General features: G+C 43.3%; 1 protein-coding gene across 1 annotated transcript in view; it reads right to left on the reverse strand.

Annotated features, from left to right (window-relative positions):
- The window catches only part of SYCP3 (synaptonemal complex protein 3), a 61,731-nt gene extending 52,321 nt beyond the window's left edge, over positions 1-9,410 (reverse strand). Inside the window, exon 1 of the mRNA XM_077265612.1 lies at positions 9,175-9,410. The gene's annotated coding sequence lies outside the window, so the exon portion shown is untranslated. The remainder of the gene's footprint in view (positions 1-9,174) is intronic.
- Between the last annotated feature and the right edge of the window lie 2,809 nt (positions 9,411-12,219).

Here is a 12,219-nt window from a genome sequence, read left to right on the forward strand (position 1 = left end):
GAAGCCTGCTCAGAGCAGGCACTGTGAAGCAGCCTGCACTTCTCGCAGATCGGTGATCTGTCAGAGTGCTATGCAAACTGACAGATCACCGATCTGTATTGTCCCCCCCTGGGGCAAAGTAAAAAAGTAAAAAAAAAAATTTCCAAATGTGTAAAAAAAAATAAAAAAAAATATTCCAAAATAATGAAAAAAAAAAAAAAAATATTATTCCCATAAATACATTTCTTTATCTAAATAAAAAAAAAAAACAATAAAAGTACACATATTTAGTATCGCCACGTCCGTAACGACCCAACCTATAAAACTGCCCCACTAGTTAACCCCTTCAGTAAACACCGTAAGAAAAAAAAAAAAAAAACGAGGCAAAAAACAACGCTTTATTACCATACCGCCGAACAAAAAGTGGAATAACACGCGATCAAAAAGACTGATATAAATATCCATGGTACCGCTGAAAACGTCATCTTGTCCCGCAAAAAACAAGCCGCCATACAGCATCATCAGCAAAAAAATAAAAAAGTTATAGTCCTGAGAATAAAGCGATACCAAAATAATTATTTTTTCTATAAAATAGTTTTTATCGTATAAAAGCGCCAAAACATAAAAAAATGATATAAATGAGATATCGCTGTAATCATACTGACCCGACGAATAAAACTGCTTTATCAATTTTACCAAACGCGGAACGGTATAAACGCCTCTCCCAAAAGAAATTCATGAATAGCAGGTTTTTGGTCATTCTGCCTCACAAAAATCGGAATAAAAAGCGATCAAAAATGGTCACGTGTCCGAAAATGTTACCAATAAAAACGTCAACTCGTCCCGCAAAAAACAAGACCTCACATGACTCTGTGGAGCAAATGTGGAAAAATTATAGGTCTCAAAAGGTGGAGACGCAAAAACTTTTTTGCTACAAAAAGCGTCGCTGGTTTCACACTTCCGTTTTTGTCTGCAGCGTTTTTTGCACAAAAAAACGCATGCGTTTTTTCCCTATATTTAACATTGAAAACGCATGCGGTTTTTTTGTACGCGTTTGGTCGCGTTTTCAAACGCATGCGTTTTTTTTCTGCATGCGTTCATTTTCAGAAATACAACCTGCAGTATTTTCTTGCGTTTTTAAGCACATGCGTTTGTTTGCGTTAAAAACGCATGCATTTTTATCGAAAAAAAACAGAAAACACACTGAAAAGCCACCCACCACCATCAAGGTGATAAAGGGATCCAAACCCTAACCCTAACTCTACCCCTAACCTCACCCCTAACCGTTTAATGAACATTTTCTGACAGTCATAGTGCCACGTATTTCAGTGCCACGTATTTCAGTGCCACGTATTTCAGTGCCACGTATTTCAGTGCCATGTATTTCAGTGCCACGTGTTTCAGTGCCACGTATTTCAGTGCCTCGTATCACGTATTTCAGTGCCACATATTTTAGTACCACGTATTTCAGTTGCACGTATTTCAGTGCCACGTATTTCAGTGCCACGTATTTCAGTGCCACGTATAACGTATTTCAGTGCCACGTGTTTCAGTGCCACGTATTTAAGTGCCACGTATCACATATTTCAGTGCCACGTATTTAAGTGCCACGTATTTAAGTGCCACGTATTTCAGTGCCACGTATTTAAGTGCCACGTATCACATATTTCAGTGCCACGTATTTAAGTGCCACGTATTTAAGTGCCACGTATTTCAGTGCCACGTATTTCAGTGCCACGTATTTAAGTGCCACGTATCACATATTTCAGTGCCACGTATTTCAGTGCCACATATTTCAGTGCCACGTATTTCAGTGCCACGTGTTTCAGTGCCACGTATTTAAGTGCCACGTATCACGTATTTCAGTGCCACGTATTTCAGTGCCACGTATTTCAGTGCCACGTATTTCAGTGCCACGTATTTCAGTGCCACGTATTTCAGTGCCACGTATTTCAGTCACGTTTAGGGTTAGGGTTAGGGGTAGGGTTAGGGTTAGGGCTAGGGTTGGAGGTAAAGTTAGGGTTGGGGCTAAAGTTAGGGTTGGGGCTAAAGTTAGGGTTAGGGTTTGGATTACATTTACGTTTGGATTAGGGTTGGGATTAGAATTATGGGTGTGTCAGGGCTAGGGGTGTGGTTAGGGTTACCGTTGGGATTAGGGTTAGGGGTGTGTTTGGGTTAGGGTTTCAGGTAGAATTGGGGGGTTTCCACTGTCCAGGCACATCAGGGGCTCTCCAAGCGCGACATGGCGTCCAATCTCAATTCCAGCCAATTCTGCGTTGAAAAAGTAAAACAGTGCTCCTTCCCTTCCGAGCTCTCCCGTGCGCCCAAAAAGGGGTTTACCCCAACATATGTGTTATCAGCGTACTCGGGACAAATTGAACAACAACTTCTGGGGTCCAAGTTCTCTTGTTATCCTTAGGAAAATAAAAATTTGGGGGGCTAAAAATCATTTTTGTGGGAAAAAAAAGATGTTTTATTTTCACGGCTCTGCATTATAAACTGTAGTGAAACACTTGGGGGTTCAAAGTTCTCACAACACATCTAGATAAGTTCCTTGGGAGGTCTAGTTTCCAATATGGGGTCACTTGTGGGGGGTTTGTACTGTTTGGGTACATCAGGGGCTCTGCAAATGCAACGTGACGCCTGCAGACCAATCCATTTAAGGCTGCATTCCAAATGGCGCTCCTTCCCTTCCGAGCTCTGTCATGCGCCCAAACAGTGGTTCCCCCCAACATATGGGGTATCAGCGTACTCAGGACAAATTGGACAACAACTTTTGGGGTCTAATTTATCCTGTTACCCTTGTGAAAATACAAAACTGGGGGCTAAAAAATCATTTTTGTGAAAAAAAAAAAGAATTTTTATTTTCACGGCTTTGCGCTATAAACTTTAGTGAAACACTTGGGGGTTCAAAGTTCTCAAAACACATCTAGATAAGTTCCTTGGGAGGTCTAGTTTCCAATATGGGGTCACTTGTGGGGGGTTTGTACTGTTTGGGTACATCAGGGGCTCTGCAAATGCAACGTGACGGCTGCTGACCAATCCATTTAAGTCTGCATTCCAAATGGCGCTCCTTCCCTTCCGAGCTCTGTCATGCGCCCAAACAGTGGTTCCCCCCCACATATGGGGTATCAGCGTACTCAGGACAAATTGGACAACAACTTTTGGGGTCTAATTTATCCTGTTACCCTTGTGAAAATACAAAACTGGGGGCTAAAAAATCATTTTTGTGAAAAAAAAAAAAAAGAATTTTTATTTTCACGGCTTTGCGCTATAAACTTTAGTGAAACACTTGGGGGTTCAAAGTTCTCAAAACACATCTAGATAAGTTCCTTGGGAGGTCTAGTTTCCAATATGGGGTCACTTGTGGGGGGTTTGTACTGTTTGGGTACATCAGGGGCTCTGCAAATGCAACGTGACGGCTGCTGACCAATCCATTTAAGTCTGCATTCCAAATGGCGCTCCTTCCCTTCCGAGCTCTGTCATGCGCCCAAACAGTGGTTCCCCCCCACATATGGGGTATCAGCGTACTCAGGACAAATTGGAAAACAAATTTTGGGGTCCAATTTATTCTGTTACCCTTGTGAAAATACAAAGCTGGGGGCTAAAAAATCATTTTTGAGAAAAAAAAAAAAAATTATTTTCACGGCTCTGCGTTATAATCTGTAGTGAAACACTTGGGGGTTCAAAGCTCTCAAAACACATCTAGATAAGTTCCTTAGGGGGTCTACTTTCCAAAATGGTGTCACTTGTAGGGAGTTTCAATGTTTAGGCACATCAGGGGCTCTCCAAACGCAACATGGCGTCCCATCTCAATTCCAGTCAATTTTGCATTGAAAAGTCAAATGGCGCTCCTTCCCTTCCAAGCTCTGCCATGCGCCCAAACAATGGTTTACACCCACATATGGGGTATCAGCGTACTCAGGACAAATTGCACAACATTTTTTGGGGTCCAATTTCTTCTCTTACCCTTGGGAAAATAAAAAATTGGGGGCAAAAAGATCATTTTTGTGAAAAAATATGATTTTTTATTTTTACGGCTCTGCATTATAAACTTCTGTGAAGCACTTGGTGGGTCAAAGTGCTCACCACACATCTAGATAAGTTCCTTAGGGGGTCTACTTTCCAAAATGGTGTCACTTGTAGGGAGTTTCAATGTTTAGGCACATCAGGGGCTCTCCAAACGCAACATGGCGTCCCATCTCAATTCCAGTCAATTTTGCATTGAAAAGTCAAATGGCGCTCCTTCCCTTCCAAGCTCTGCCATGCGCCCAAACAATGGTTTACACCCACATATGGGGTATCAGCGTACTCAGGACAAATTGCACAACATTTTTTGGGGTCCAATTTCTTCTCTTACCCTTGGGAAAATAAAAAATTGGGGGCAAAAAATCATTTTTGTGAAAAAATATGATTTTTTATTTTTACGGCTCTGCATTATAAACTTCTGTGAAGCACTTGGTGGGTCAAAGTGCTCACCACACATCTAGATAAGTTCCTTAGGGGGTCTACTTTCCAAAATGGTGTCACTTGTAGGGAGTTTCAATGTTTAGGCACATCAGGGGCTCTCCAAACGCAACATGGCGTCCCATCTCAATTCCAGTCAATTTTGCATTGAAAAGTCAAATGGCGCTCCTTCCCTTCCAAGCTCTGCCATGCGCCCAAACAATGGTTTACACCCACATATGGGGTATCAGCGTACTCAGGACAAATTGCACAACATTTTTTGGGGTCCAATTTCTTCTCTTACCCTTGGGAAAATAAAAAATTGGGGGCAAAAAGATCATTTTTGTGAAAAAATATGATTTTTTATTTTTACGGCTCTGCATTATAAACTTCTGTGAAGCACTTGGTGGGTCAAAGTGCTCACCACACATCTAGATAAGTTCCTTAGGGGGTCTACTTTCCAAAATGGTGTCACTTGTAGGGAGTTTCAATGTTTAGGCACATCAGGGGCTCTCCAAACGCAACATGGCGTCCCATCTCAATTCCAGTCAATTTTGCATTGAAAAGTCAAATGGCGCTCCTTCCCTTCCAAGCTCTGCCATGCGCCCAAACAATGGTTTACACCCACATATGGGGTATCAGCGTACTCAGGACAAATTGCACAACATTTTTTGGGGTCCAATTTCTTCTCTTACCCTTGGGAAAATAAAAAATTGGGGGCAAAAAGATCATTTTTGTGAAAAAATATGATTTTTTATTTTTACGGCTCTGCATTATAAACTTCTGTGAAGCACTTGGTGGGTCAAAGTGCTCACCACACATCTAGATAAGTTCCTTAGGGGGTCTACTTTCCAAAATGGTGTCACTTGTAGGGAGTTTCAATGTTTAGGCACATCAGGGGCTCTCCAAACGCAACATGGCGTCCCATCTCAATTCCAGTCAATTTTGCATTGAAAAGTCAAATGGCGCTCCTTCCCTTCCAAGCTCTGCCATGCGCCCAAACAATGGTTTACACCCACATATGGGGTATCAGCGTACTCAGGACAAATTGCACAACATTTTTTGGGGTCCAATTTCTTCTCTTACCCTTGGGAAAATAAAAAATTGGGGGCGAAAAGATCATTTTTGTGAAAAAATATGATTTTTTATTTTTACGGCTCTGCATTATAAACTTCTGTGAAGCACTTGGTGGGTCAAAGTGCTCACCACACATCTAGATAAGTTCCTTAGGGGGTCTACTTTCCAAAATGGTGTCACTTGTAGGGAGTTTCAATGTTTAGGCACATCAGGGGCTCTCCAAACGCAACATGGCGTCCCATCTCAATTCCAGTCAATTTTGCATTGAAAAGTCAAATGGCGCTCCTTCCCTTCCAAGCTCTGCCATGCGCCTAAACAATGGTTTACACCCACATATGGGGTATCATCGTACTCAGGACAAATTGTACAACAACTTTGGGGGTCCATTTTCTCCTGTTACCCTTGGTAAAATAAAACAAATTGGAGCTGAAATAAATTTTGTGTGAAAAAAAGTTAAATGTTCATTTTTATTTAAACATTCCAAAAATTCCTGTGAAACACCTGAAGGGTTAATAAACTTCTTGAATGTGGTTTTGAGCACCTTGAGGGGTGCAGTTTTTAGAATGGTGTCACACTTGAGTATTTTCTATCATATAGACCCCTCAAAATGACTTCAAATGAGATGTGGTCCCTAAAAAAAAATGGTGTTGTAAAAATGAGAAATTGCTGGTCAACTTTTAACCCTTATAACTCCGTCACAAAAAAAAATTTTGGTTCCAAAATTGTACTGATGTAAAGTAGACATGTGGGAAATGTTACTTATTAAGTATTTTGCATGACATATGTCTGTGATTTAAGGGCACAAAAATTCAAAGTTGGAAAATTGCAAAATTTTCAAAATTTTCGCCAAATTTCCATTTTTTTCACAAATAAACGCAAGTTATATCGAATAAATTTTACCTTTAACATGAAGTACAATATGTCACGAGAAAACAATGTCAGAATCGCCAAGATCTGTCAAAGCGTTCCAGAGTTATAGCCTCATAAAGGGACAGTGGTCAGAATTGTAAAAATTGGCCCGGTCATTAACGTGCAAACCACCCTTGGGGGTGAAGGGGTTAATATCTGTCCTCAGTCACTGGCTTTACCACTCTGGCGGAGAAAATTGCGCGGGAGCCCACGCCAATTTTTTCCGCGATTTAACCCTTTATTTTACAAGCTACAGTGCCCAAATTTTGCACATACACACTACTAACATTAGTAGTGTGGAATATGCAAAAAAAAAGGATATCAGATGGTTTACTGTATGTAAACCATGTCTCATATCATGTCGGGTTTGGGAAGGAGAAATGAAAAGCCGGCAATTGAATTACCGGCTTTTCACATATCTCGCGCTGAATTAAATATAACTACAGAATATATATATACAGTATATGTGTGTGTCTCAATGATATATATATATATACACACATACTGTATATATGTTTTAACGAACATTTGAGCACATAAATCCATTAGATGTCGGTTTTGCAAGCCTGTGAGAAAATATCGCAGTACGGATGCCATACGGATTACATACGGAGGATGCCATGCACAAAATACGCTGACACACCCTGCCTACGGATGACATACGGACCACTAATTTGGGAACATTTCTGCGTATTACGGACCGTATTTACATACGCTGAGTGTGACGCCGGCCTTAGGGGTCCAAATGTCTATTCTACACAACCAACACCAGTACCACTGGCAATATAGTCACATAGACAAAAATAGGGCAATAAGAGTACAATCACATGTCAGAACCACTGACTCATAGCCACTTTTGACCCATAAGAGTAGAGATTAATTTAACTTAGAACAATCTCACCCAGTTCAAATAGATGATGGTACCTCAGGCAAAGGTTGATAAATCATCACATAGAGCGGTCAGCATTGAGCCTTTAACCCCTTAACCCCCGGAGCTTTTTTCGGTTTTGCGTTTTCGTCTTTCGTTCCCCTCCTTCCCAGAGCCATAACTTTTTTATTTTTCCGTCAATATGGCTGAGGGCTTATTTTTTGCGGGACGAGTTGTACTTTTGAACGACACCATTGGTTTTACCATGTCGTGTACCAGAAAATAGGAAAAAATTCCAAGAGCAGTGAAATTGCAAAAAAAAAGTGCAATCTCACACTTGTTTTTTGTTTGGCTTTTTTGCTAGGTTCACTAAATGCTAAAACTGACCTGCCATTACAATTCTCCAGGACATTACGAGTTTATAGACACCAAACATGTCTAGGTTCTTTTTTATCTAAGTGGTGAAAAAAAAAATCCAAACTTTGCTAAAAAAAAATAAATAATTGCGCTATTTTCCAATAGCGTCTCCATTTTTCGTGATCTCAGGTTGGGCTGACATTTTAATTATACCATTTTGGTGCATATACGTTGCTATGGTCGCCCGTTATTGCATTTTAGCTGCAATGTTGCGGCGACCCAAAAAATGTAATTGTCATTTTTAATTTTTTTCTCGCTACACCCTTTAGCGATCAGTTTAATCATTTTTTTTTTATAGATCGGGCGATTCTGAATGCAGCGATACCAAATGTGTAGGTTTTATGTTTAAATTGTTTTATCTTGAATGGGGAAAAGGGGGGTGATTTGAACTTTTACCGTATATTTTTTAAAAACTTTTTTTTTTACTTTTGGCATGTTTCGATAGTCTCCATGGAAGACTAGAAGCCGCCATAACACGATCGGCTCTGCTACATACAGGTGATGATCAGATCACCTGTATGTAGCAGAATACCTCAATTGCTAGGAGCGCCGACCACCGGGCAGCACTCACAGCAGGCAGGAGACCTCTGGTTGTCATGCCAACACACCGATGCACCGTGATCACGTGGGTCACCGATGGGTGGGATTTCCGAGATTGACAGCTGCATTTAACGGGTTAATAGCCACAGGTGAATCGCGATTCCACCCATGGCTATTCCAGGCACATGTCAGCTGAGACGTGCAGGAAAAATGTGTGCTCACCGTCGGAACCCACATCAAAGGGAGAGAAGCGACCTGCTCCGTACTAGTACCGCGCAGGTCACAAAGGTGTTAATGGACGTGTTTTTACTGAAAGCACAAGGCCATTGACAGTAGGCCAGCTGTTTTGTAATGAATCTCCAACGATACTGCAGAAAGTCAGACTTTTGGAAACAAGCAGCTTTGCAGTTGTTTTGTATGTGTGACCCCTGCCTTACTGCACATTGCTCCATTTGTCTCTACTTGCTGGTAATGGCGGTGAAGTTTTGTGGGAAAAAGTGCTGATTCTAGCCCAGCAATTACAGTAAAAACTGACTACGACACGAGAGTGCGTTAAAGCCACATAGTCAGGCAGCGCATGGCTGCAATGTGGCCACTATGTGTGGACTACCCTAACAAGACAAATAAGCAGTCTCATGCTTAGTTTTTTCTCACTGATACTATTAAAATAACCCTATTTTGATTTTTTCCTCACACATTATCTGTGCTTAGAGAAAAAAAAAAAGATATGACAAAAAAATAACATCCTAAATGCGGAGCAATCTGACAGAAGGCACGTAAACAGATGAGGGCTAATGTGCTCCGCATTGTGTAGGGATAACAGCTTCGGCGCCATATCACCGTCCTGTGGTAAAGTTAGACAGCTAAAAACGATTATGTACATTCCCCCACACTGCACAATCCTCGCCCGTTTTTGAAAAAAGTCAGGATAGATTTACCAGGTGCTACTATAGATTCAGCGTGTGTGGAGAGGGCGGGAAAACCCGTTCGACTCAACTACTCTGCGCAGGAGAGAAAGTAGACGCGGGCGCACGCAAGTCTGAGGAGAGAGACGCGGGCGCGCACAGGACTGAGGAGAGAGACGCGGGCGGGGCGCGCACAGGTCTGAGGAGAGAGACGCGGGCGCGCACAGGACTGAGGAGAGAGACGCGGGCGGGGCGCGCACAGGTCTGAGGAGAGAGACGCGGGCGCGCGCGCAGGGCTGAGGAGAGAGACGCGGGCGCGCACAGGACTGAGGAGAGAGACGCGGGCGGGGCGCGCACAGGTCTGAGGAGAGAGACGCGGGCGGGGCGCGCACAGGTCTGAGGAGAGAGACGCGGGCGCGCACAGGACTGAGGAGAGACGCGGGCGGGGCGCGCACAGGTCTGAGGAGAGAGACGCGGGCGGGGCGCGCACAGGTCTGAGGAGAGAGACGCGGGCGCGCGCGCAGGGCTGAGGAGAGAGACGCGGGCGCGCGCGCAGGGCTGAGGAGAGAGACGCGGGCGCGCGCAGGGCTGAGGGTGACGCGGGTGGGCACTTCCTAAGGAACAGTAATGGCGCTCTGTTTTGTGGAAGAAATCTTATGTCGACAGTCCAGTGCCTTTCCTGCCAAGATCACCTTGGTACAGCAGTATATATTAGCTGTATTTTCTCCTCAGCGAGGTCACACAGGAGTAAACTCATAAATATTGCCACATCAGAAAATGTCTGCTCCCATCCTGCAGTGTCACTGACAATTGTGGAATGTGAAGAGACTGGTGATAAAAACAAATTTATACATGATTGTTGAAATCTAAGGCTTTTTTTTTTTTTTTTTTTTACACTTGCCGTGATTTTTGCGGGCCGTATTGCTGTAATTTTCACGGTCTGCCGCAAAAACGGGCCACAAAAATCTTGCGGATCGCCGTTTTTCTGGTTTAGAATAGTAGGGGGGAAAAAAAAGGGCGATCCGCAAATACGTTCTTGACGGTGCACTGCAAAAACAAGCTTCTGTTGTTTTTGCGGCACCATAGAAATCTATTGGGGCCGCAAAAACACGGCAAGTGTAAAAGAAGCCTACAAAAAAATGCCAAGGGGTTAATTTCACAGGAAAAAAAATAGAAAAATGTGGAAAGTCATTTTAGTACAGTATACAAGCAGAGTGCCCTCTGTGTAAACTATTCATACAAAAGCTGGCTCATACTGGAAATTCCACTCTCTTAGGGTATGTTTCCACGGTCAGTAAACGCTGTGGGTTTGACGCTGTGTTTATCCGCAGCGTAAAACCCGCAGCGGCCAGATGTTACAGCGTAGTGGATGGAATTTGCTCCATCTCCACAAGATAAATTTCCCGTCCAATGTATTGAGCGCGGTGATTCCGCACGGTTCAATGAACAAATGTAGAATCACCTGCGTTCAAAAGCCGGCAGCGCTTTGGACGCAGCGGACATGTGCTGCGTCCAAAGCTCTGCCGTTCCTGACCGTGGAAACATACCCTACATCATGTATGCTGCAATTGTCCTTGTATCTTGGGTGAGACTCGACAATGCCAGTCAATGGGAGCAAGATAAAAAAAATTGCATGACACTCAGACAATACGAGTGCTGTCCGATTTTTACACACCGATGTCCTTTGAAAAGCCGTCAATTCATGTGCCACGTACAAAAAAATCACAGCATGAAAAGAAAGAATAGAATAAATATATACACATAGAATAGATCAATATATAGATGTAAGTGACATATACAATTAGTACAGTGTGTGTGCAGCTTACTGTACATGTATTTTATTATGTACTAAATTATTTTCTGAAAAAAATTGTGTGTGATCGCCCGACATTTTATTATCCAGCAGAGGGAAAGCGGATGGCTGGGGGTCGATGTTTATAGCCTGGGAAGTGGGTAATACCCAAGCAGCTTCCCAGGCTATTAATATAAGCTCACAACTGTATACTTAGCCTTTCCTGGGACCCCCACAAAAAAAGTAATGTAGGGTCCCCCTATAATTAATAACAAGCAAAGGCTAGGCAGACAGCTGCAGGCTATTAATAGCCTAGAAATGGGCCATGAATATTGATGCCCTCCCAGACTAAAAACATCAGCTCTCAGCGGCCCCAGAAAAGGTGCTCCAAATCTGGCACTTAGCCTCGCACTTCCCTCTTGCCCTGATGCAATGGCAAGTGCGGTGATAGTTGGGGGGGTTGATTTGATGTCACCTTTGTGTTGTCAACTGACATCAAGCCCAGAGGTTAGTAATGGCTACGCATCTATATGACGCCCCCATTACTAACCCCATAGTGATATTATAAAAAAAAGTACTAACACCCTGAATAAAGTCCTTTATTTGAAATAATAAAAAGCTGGAAGTAAAAGCGCAATAGGGTCTTATCTGGGTATTAAGAGATACCTCTAATCAGATTTTACTCACCATAGTTGTTGCAGATCCACAGGTCTCCTAGTGACCAGCCAGAGTAAGGGTACCGTCTCACTATACGATTTACCAACGATACGACCTGGCCATGATCGTTGGTAAGTCGTTGTGTGGTCGCTGGGGAGCTGTCACACAGACCGCTCTCCAGCAACCAACGATGCCGAGGTTCGCTGGTAACCAGGGTAAACATCGGGTTACTAAGCGCAGGGCCGCGCTTAGTAACCCGATGTTTACCGTGGTTACCAGCGTAAAAGTAAAAAAAAAAAAAAACCGTACATACTCACCATCTGTTGTCCGTCAGGTCCCTTGCCGTCTGCTTCCCGCTCTGACTGAGTGCCGCCGTACAGTGAGAGCAGAGTGCAGCGGTGACGTCACCGCTGTGATCTGCTCTCACTTTCCGGCCGGCAGTCAGTCAGTGCGGGAAGCGGACGGCAAGGGACCTGACGGACATCAGATGGTGAGTATGTACGGTTTTTTTTTTTTTACTTTTACGCTGGTAACCACGGTAAACATCGGGTTACTAAGCGCGGCCCTGCGCTTAGTAACCCGATGTTTACCCTGGTTACCAGCGAACGCATCGCTGGATCGCTGTCACA

Source organism: Ranitomeya variabilis, chromosome 5, assembly GCF_051348905.1.
Source record: "Ranitomeya variabilis isolate aRanVar5 chromosome 5, aRanVar5.hap1, whole genome shotgun sequence".
Taxonomy (NCBI): domain Eukaryota; kingdom Metazoa; phylum Chordata; class Amphibia; order Anura; family Dendrobatidae; genus Ranitomeya; species Ranitomeya variabilis.